Below are 8,473 nucleotides of genomic sequence, written 5' to 3'. Positions count from 1 at the left end.
AGTTCACGGTTAATCCATGGCTTGTTGTTTGGAAAACACCGCACCGTCCAGGAGGGAACAATGTTCTCAAAACAGAAGTTGATGTAGTCCGTGATGCACTCTGTGATGGTGTTGGTGTCCTCCCCATGTGGGTCATAAAGCTCAGTCCAGACAGTGGTGCTGAAGCAGTCCCTCAGAGCCTCCTCGCTCTCAGCAGACCACATCCTCACCTCACGGGACACCACAGGCTGCCTGCGCACGATGGGTTCATACACAGGCCTCAGATGTTCAAGGTTGTGGTCCGAGCTGCCCAGGGGAGGGAGGGGGGAAGAAGAATAAGCCTCCTTGGTATTGGCAAAAAACAAGTCCAATGTTCTATTCTCTCTGGTGGAGCAGGTAACATACTGGGTGTATGTTGGTAGAACAGAAGAGGGAGAAGCGTGGTTAAAGTCACCAGAGATGAGGAAGAGAGCCTGTGGATGCTGTGTTTGCAGCCTACAAGTGCAGGAGAGCAGTGCTTCACAGTGCTTCACAAGCATCTTCAGCATTGGCAGACGGGGCCACATAGACTGCTATCAAAATCACATGTGAGAACTCCCGGGGCAGATAATATGGCCTCATGCCAATAGCCAATAGTTCAATATCCTTGTTACATAGCTGCTCCCTCACTGTGCAGTGTTCGGGTTTGGACCAGCTCGTGTTCACATACACCGCCAGACCTCCACCTCTTTTCTTCCCGGATTCTCTCGTTCTGTCCGCCCGCAGCAGATGAAAATTGTCCAAACCTACAATAGAGTCTGGCATTTCTGCTGTTAACCAGGTCTCTGTGAAAATCAAGACGCTGCTGTCCCTATAAATCCTCTGGGACCGCATGAGGCTCGCTATTTCCGTCATTTTATTTTGAAGGGACCTCACGTTACCCATGACTACGGCGGGAACCGACTTCCTGTTTGTCCCTCTCTTCTCTCGGAGTTTACGTCCAGCCCGTCTGCCTCGTTGCGTTTTCCTTAGGATGTCCGCCGGGATAACGTGACGATCTCCGGGTAAGACGACTGTTCTCCGCAGTTTCATGAGTTCCTCTTTTGTGTAAACGCGGTACGGCGCCGGCCGGGGGGCGGGGCCGGAGCCGGGGGGCGGGGCCGGAGCCGGGGGGCGGGGCCGGAGCCGGGGGACTCAGAGCCAAAACACATCGCAACGACACGACGAAAACACTCAATCCAGCCGAATAAAGTCAAAACAAGTTAATTTAAAGCGATTCCAGTGCGTGTCCCGATCGTTCGTGAAGTTCCTCTTTCATATAAACGTGTATATAAATGTGTACCGACGACACGCCGTACTTTAGCGCGGCCGGAGGGCGCGGGGGGGGGGCTGGTGGGCTCGCTCGGAGCTAGCTCACGTCACAACAACACAACGAACGCAACGAAAAACGCTCAAATCCAGCCGAAAAAAGTCAAAAACAGTTGAATTAAAAAACTATTCCAGCGCGTGTCCCTATCGTACAGTAAAATAGAAAAAATATACTAACTATATTTACAAAATATAGGAGATAAAGCACAATAAGTGTGAGAAAGAAGAGAGAGCGTTTACACCGGGCTGCCAGCTGCACCAGCGCCTTATGACGTATGGTCATAAGGCGCTGATTGTCTTAACAACATTAAGACAAAATTTTGCTTCAAAATTGTCAATCTTTTTTTTTTAGTTCTTACGATATAAATATTTCATTATGACAAGAATAATCCTGATTATCGAATACCCTGATTATCTTGACATTCCTTGGTACTTTCTCAACTACTACTACTAACTACTACTTTTCATGGTAAATATGTGTAGTATTTTGAGTATTTAAGATGGCCTGCTCAAGATCTGGTGTCCAAACCTAATAAAACAAATAACTGCATGTAAATGGCTGAACATGGGGAGGGGGTGAGCCCAAAAAACAAGTCTTACTCAAATTTAGTGTGTCCAGAAGCTTTAGGAGGTATCTAACAGCTTAAATGGAGTATTCTCAAATAAAAAAGGCTTGGATTTCTCCACAAATTTGCATTCAGTTGAATTTGCAACACCAATCAGGATATAATATCAGCCGTGATAGTCATTCATGTATTGTACAACTATGTCCAGAAATGTTTTTGGACACAGCTTCTGATCTTGTCCCCAGAACCTGAACCTAACTTAGTGGATTTCCATCTGAGCACAAAGTCCAGCCTGAGCTTTAATCTTGCTTCCTGCGCCCGCCTCACCTTCAAAGTATTCCTTTTTGCTGCTCACATCTGTCCGCCGTTCAGGCCTCTCGTCTCAGCGCAGAACCACAGGGGGCTCAGTCTCGTGTGGACCACCACCTTACATGACCTATAGATCTCATAATGTTAAAACAAATCAAAGAAAGATCTCATCTCATAGAAAAGGGCCAAGATGAGTCAGTTAAGTCTGTATTTTAGTGGGTTTTCTTAGTATATTAGGTGAATTGGTAAAGCTCAAATTAATGAATTAATTTTAAATTAGGTATTTAGCAATATTTATCTCTATTGGTTCAACTGGGCTGACTGAAAATGTCTTTATGTGTTGTTTTTTACAGATATTAGAATAACATGGCAATAAGTCTACGTTGGAAAAATATATACTGTAAACATAAAATAACATATGTATTTTATTGTATTGATAAAATACATTTATACAGTATAATTTTATCCAAACAACAAGATACTTATTTGAGCAAAGTGTAAATATGACAAAGTTGGACCGTTCCTAAATAGTTTGTATTTATTCTTTATATAACTGAGATGTGGGATCTCTTTTTCAGTGAAGTCTTGGCCACAAAGCGGAGTCTGTTGAACGTGTTTTTAGGGATTTTATAATGTTATTGATCTATATCAGAATGTATGATTTTTTAGAAATTATTTTTTTATTTATTTCATATCATTTCATATTATTTTTATATAATTGTGGTATCAAAATCGATATTGCATATTTTCCAGTTATGAAAAGATGACTGCACATTTGTACTCAAGTAAAAGTACAGTTACATGGCTAAAATGTACTCAATTACAGCTGATAAAACTGTACTTAGGTAAATGTAAAAAAAAGTTTTAAAAAAAGTAGGAAGAAGGAAACCGTTTCCAAAATGCTACTAAAAGAGTATTTTCCATGTGTACTTTTAGCAGCATTTACATCTTATTTATCATTATTTATTGTTTTAATTGTTTGATTGTTTTTATGGACAGAATTTCTAGGGGCATTCAGGGGTCGGGTGAGTCCAGTTTAGGGATTCATCAAACCTGGACCTGCAACATGCTCTGGGACGGACTGCAGCCAAGTGTGAAGCGGCTGGAATGAAAACCCGGACTGTTGTGATGAAGAAGTCCAAAGGCAAAGCTCTCAATTTACCAGTCAATTTACATTCCTACCCTCACCTATGAGCAAGTGGTCAAAATTACTTTCCTCTACAGGGAGGCTGGGTACTCCCATAGAGAGAGGGTGAGTTCATTCACATGAGAGGAGCTCGGATTAGAGCCTCTGCTCCTCCACATTGAGAGGAGCCAGCTGAGGCGGCTGATCTGTTCTGGACTGTTCCAGGCATGTCCCACCGGGAAGAGGCCCTGGGGAAGACCCAGGACACGCTGGAGGGACCATGTCTCTCGGCTTGCCTGGGAACACCTCTAAAGTTGCAGGAAGTGTCTGGGGTGGGGGAAGTCTGGAGTTCCTGCAACCCGGCCACAGGTAAGCGAAGAAGATGGATTGAAATAATTTGACTGAATTTAGATGTTTTAAGTCTGTGTAATCTCTCATTCGTCCAGGAGTGTTCCATTGTATAAAAAAATCAGTTGTATCATCCGGACTCTGGTTTTAGACATCATCCAAGTGTCATTCTCAATCTGTGAATTGAGTCTGGGACCTCCGGCTTTATATCCTGTAAGCCCTGCCCACTGGGCGGGACCTGCTGCTCTTCTATGGTTTCTAACAGCCCTGCAATGGGCTAGCTACATCCTAGAATAGGGACAATTAGACCTTGTGCTAGTACAAGTGCATGTTTAAAAATCTATTCAAAAAAGTGTATTTACTCCAGAAATGTATTCAGTTACAGTAACAATAGTATTTGTAATAGGTTGCTCTCCACTTTTTTGTATTATGAGAGCATAGTTTATTATGCGATTATCATGAATGCTTTTGTTTATTCCTGGCTCTTGCACTCACTCTAGGTGCACCATTGAGAACATTTGCCTTGGCTGGAAGTGGAAGTCCTTCTAAGCAGGAGCCGCACACAAACACACTTTGGGGCCGAGGCAGTGGAGGTGGTCCTGGAGGAGAAGACTGTTTGAACTATGGCAAAACGCAGCTCCCTCTGCCTCATCTTCAAAGGAACAGCATTACAAACAGCCTGCCGTAATGAGACAATGAGACCAAACATGCACGAAATCTCGACTCGGTTACACGTTCCCACAACAGCGTCGCCACGGTGATAACAAGAACACCCCGAGAAAAACAACAGTAATCTAGTAATGAGGAATTATGTGTAAACTACTCATCTAGTGGGATTCACGGCGCATTTATTCATGTTTATTAAAGACGTGGGAGAAACGCAGTCAGCGATCCTGCAGTAAATGTAATTTCAGTCAATTTGTCGACTCTTGTCTCTCGTGATAGACTTCAGCCGTCAGATACACTTTAAAGAGAAATGACGTATTGTTTAACCTGGCCACGACCAAGGGCACAACCGATCTGAAAAAAATACTTTACCACGAGCCACTCTCAAATGGCATAAAAAGAGGAACAGATTCTCCTGATTTCCAACCAGCCTCACCACACATTTTCAGTGTGCTAAATTATTTCATGGCTTTTACAGTCGATATAAAGTGTTGTAGATCACTGTTTTCCCAATTAGAAACTATCACAGAAAATATGTTGTCTGAAATGTGAACAGATTTAATTATAGGCTACATGTTTTTTATTCATTTATTAAAAATACATTTGGTTTGTTTAAAATGTTTCTATAAATACATTAAAAACAACACATTTTAAGGAAAGCTACATGATTTTAACTCTATTGAACACAAACAGAATCACGTCCCGATGTTATTATCTAATATTCAGTTGGATAATTACTTCTAAAAGTATCTACAAACAGAATTAGGTTAACCATAGGATCGTATGTAAAACTACTTCAACGTTATCGTGATTAACAGTGTCTTAAACTATTAAAAGAAAAACAACCTGCACATGCAACTCTTTCATGGTGGTTGCACTAAATGTGGGAAGGCCTGGCGTTCTCTGTTTTGAAGCTTGATAATTTGGATCTTTTGTTTTTCCGTTATCACAAACCGGTGTTTTGTTTTGTTTTCTTTTATTTGAAGTCGGGAGTGAATCATAATTGAGACGCACTCGAGTTGCATCATGTGCGCAACGTTCATGGTCAGAGTAATGGGTTAATTCACTCATCTTTATTCATGCCGTCTTTGTAACTCGAACAGAGGAACATAAGAGAGCGTGTCGAGCATCTTTTCTTTTCCCTTTCTGACTTTGGCGGTAAAAACACACACACACACACACACAGATTTGACATTGTCTCCTAATGTAACAAGGCCTTAGCACAATGCGGCGTGATGAAAGAGCGTCTTGGGGTTTGGATTAAATTGTCTGTATTTGCCGTGCTTCCCTGCGCGCTGCAATTATCATCTCCCATCGCAGGGTCTAACGCGGTAATTTGGGTTCATGTTCAAACTAAATTAATTCATTTGCGTTGCGCGCGCGTGTCTCTACAGTATCGCCGCCGCAATTACAGTTGATTTTTGCCGCTCCCCTTCGGATTCCCTGGTTTCTCAGTGGCAAAGGGGAGAGGGGAAAGTGACAAGCCTCCTCACACGCGCTCCTGGGGGAACACTTATTAAAACAATACGCCAGCCGTCATTCAAACACTTTGAAGCCTCTGCAACCTCTTGTATTTTTAATCTCTATTCTCTCTCAACGCGTAATCCCGCCATATTTACCGGTACACTCCTTTCTTCCTTTTCACTTCATCAACAGATAACAACACGTTCACGCCAGCTATTGAGTAAATTGGAGGCTAAAATCTCGTGCCATGCAGCCGTGCGCCAGTGCCTGTGTGTTGCCAATCCCTTGTAAAAAGTTAATGTAAGCAGTATTCACGGGAGCTACTGGTGATGAAATTATGGTGTAACTGTTACCAATGTGCCATGCTGGAGGAGAGCAGGGCCGCCCGCGTCTTTGAAGAAGGAGGCTCTTCCCATCCCGCGATGCGCCGCTGGAGTGGAGAGGACTCCTGGTTGGCGCGTACAGTACAAACAGGACAGATGGAGGGCAATACTGCAAAAAAAGCGGGCAACAGCGATGGCAAAGCAGGCTAAACAGATTCATGGTCGACTCAGGATTGCACGCCACGCTGAAATATTGCAGAGTCGACGCTAAATATGTACATACAGTTGGGAGAATGAATTTAGAGATTTTTTTGTATAAGATTTATTTGGTGGATTTTAGCTGAGTAATTTCACGCAGTTTAAAAAGTGCTCTGACGTTATTACATCAAATCACCAAATTGAATATGTTGAAGATAGAGGAAAATAAACAGCTCTCACTGAACAATTAATTTTTAAACAGTTCATGTGAAATACTGTCATTTTTGGCTATAGAGTAGTTCTGGCTTTTATTTGGTTTTAAATTTCATGGAATGGGGATTTTTGTATTTCTAAATAAGATTGTCTCTTGCATTTATACTTTTTAAAATTGTACATACATTCATTTAATATTATAAGATCGAGTGAACAATATGCAAACAATTATGTTATAGGACAAACATGTTTTTATTTTATATTTATGAATATAGTGATGAACTGGTCCATCACTAACTCTGTGTTTTGTGATTTTAACTTAAAATCCTCAGACAGTTATAAGTGCATTGGGACTTGCAGGAATATACACTGATTTTGTGTCACTGCATTAGTAGATTGTCATTTAATTCGAGCTCAAATATTCTGTGTTTACTTTGCTCATATCTCTATTGCTTGTGATCTTTTGACCGGTGATGATTTCATATTCATGCACAAGTTGATCCCCATGAAGAGGAAAAGAGCATCGTCTGCAGAATAACAGTGTAAACAAAGAGCCGCGGCTGCAGGATGCACTGCCAAACATGTTTTTGGACAGAGCTGAGCCTGCGTCGCCCGTCACTATAGCAACAAGCAGACCTGGATCAGATTCGGTTTAACCAAGAGGACTGAGGCGAGGTCCAAATAGAGACGAGTAGAGCAGCAATATATTCATGCGTTATTTCAAAATTATAACAGTTAAAATGTCAATATTTTACAGGAAATGTCAAAAGTTTTCAGAGCTTAAACTAACTAACTTAACTATTTATAATGTAGTAGTAAGCACAAGTTATTGGTTTGTAAGCAATATCATTTATCACTTATTGAAAAATAAAAGCTTATTAAACAATTTGGTATTTATGGTTTATTAATACACGTCTGGGAATGGCTTTTTAGCATATATAAGGTATTATAAGGCATCTATAAAAATGCTAGTAATAGTTCAAGTGCTTATAACTATAGTGCTAATTGATTATTAGTTAGAAATATTCTACATATGTTGCACTGAATCTCCAAGACAAGTTCCTATGTTTGTGAATTCTGTTCATTGACAACCTTTAAACCTTTTCACATTCTGATTCTGATTTTAATGCGTTACTAAATGTTAGAATTGTGTCATTCTTTCACTGCACCAATGTTTTGAAATATAAGTTATCTTCAGAGTGATAACATTCCAAAGTTAACAGAAAGTACAAAAAGTAGTTTATGTTCAAGTTTTTACGTTGATGCATTTGGACCAAAGCACTGCAGTTACTTTGAAAGACTCAAGTTTTTCAGAAAGTGACCAAATGCAGCTCATTTGTACGCTCGAAAACTCACGGCTTCTCACCTGCAGATCCAGACAGAGGCTCTCAGGTTTTACTAATAAGAGCCGTCCTGTCTGACCTCCACACGTCCTCTTCACGTGTCACCCGTCAGTCCAAACAAGAGCCTCGGGACAGAGCTGGACAAACAGTGACAGCACGAGCGGATTAAGACTCATGATGCAAAACTGGACCTGGCTGCACAAAACACAGAGGAAACATGTGAAAGCTATGTTGTTGAACAATATCTCAGTAAAACCTGCCGATATTTGGTTGAGGCGGGACAAGCTAAATCAGAATACATAACTATAAAAAAGTATGCAAAAAAAGGTGATTCAAATATTTTTTAAAAGTGACATATTTGCCATTTTAGGGTTGATTTGAACAGTCCATAAATGTTTTTGTTCTATAATTGAACCTTAGCCACTAAATTTACAGGTGCGTTTTAGCCACAGACTTGGTAAAGTCTTCATTCATCAGTATAAGAGAAAATTATATTTTGAATATTAATCATTGTTAATATCGCTGCTAATATGAATTAAAACCTACTGTAACGAGATGGTAAATATTGATCGAAATTGAAAGTGAACATAA

The 8,473-nt window shown here is 40.8% G+C and overlaps 1 long non-coding RNA gene across 1 annotated transcript in view; it reads right to left on the bottom strand.

Moving 5' to 3' along the window:
• Positions 1-8,016, bottom strand: part of LOC140367792 (uncharacterized) — a 14,385-nt gene extending 6,369 nt beyond the window's left edge. The window contains exons 1-2 of the long non-coding RNA XR_011928136.1: positions 7,906-8,016; positions 6,159-6,297 (exon numbers count right to left, since the gene is read on the bottom strand). This is a non-coding gene — a long non-coding RNA (uncharacterized lncRNA). The remainder of the gene's footprint in view (positions 1-6,158; positions 6,298-7,905) is intronic.
• Positions 8,017-8,473: the final 457 nt, after the last annotated feature.

The sequence above is a fragment of the Eucyclogobius newberryi genome, unplaced genomic scaffold (genome assembly GCF_026437365.1).
Source record: "Eucyclogobius newberryi isolate DKJ021-1_F unplaced genomic scaffold, fEucNew1.0.hap1 SCAF_10, whole genome shotgun sequence".
Taxonomy (NCBI): Eukaryota; Metazoa; Chordata; class Actinopteri; order Gobiiformes; family Gobiidae; genus Eucyclogobius; species Eucyclogobius newberryi.
Note: the sequence above shows the minus strand (reverse complement) of the source record. Positions and strands in the feature narration are given on the sequence as shown.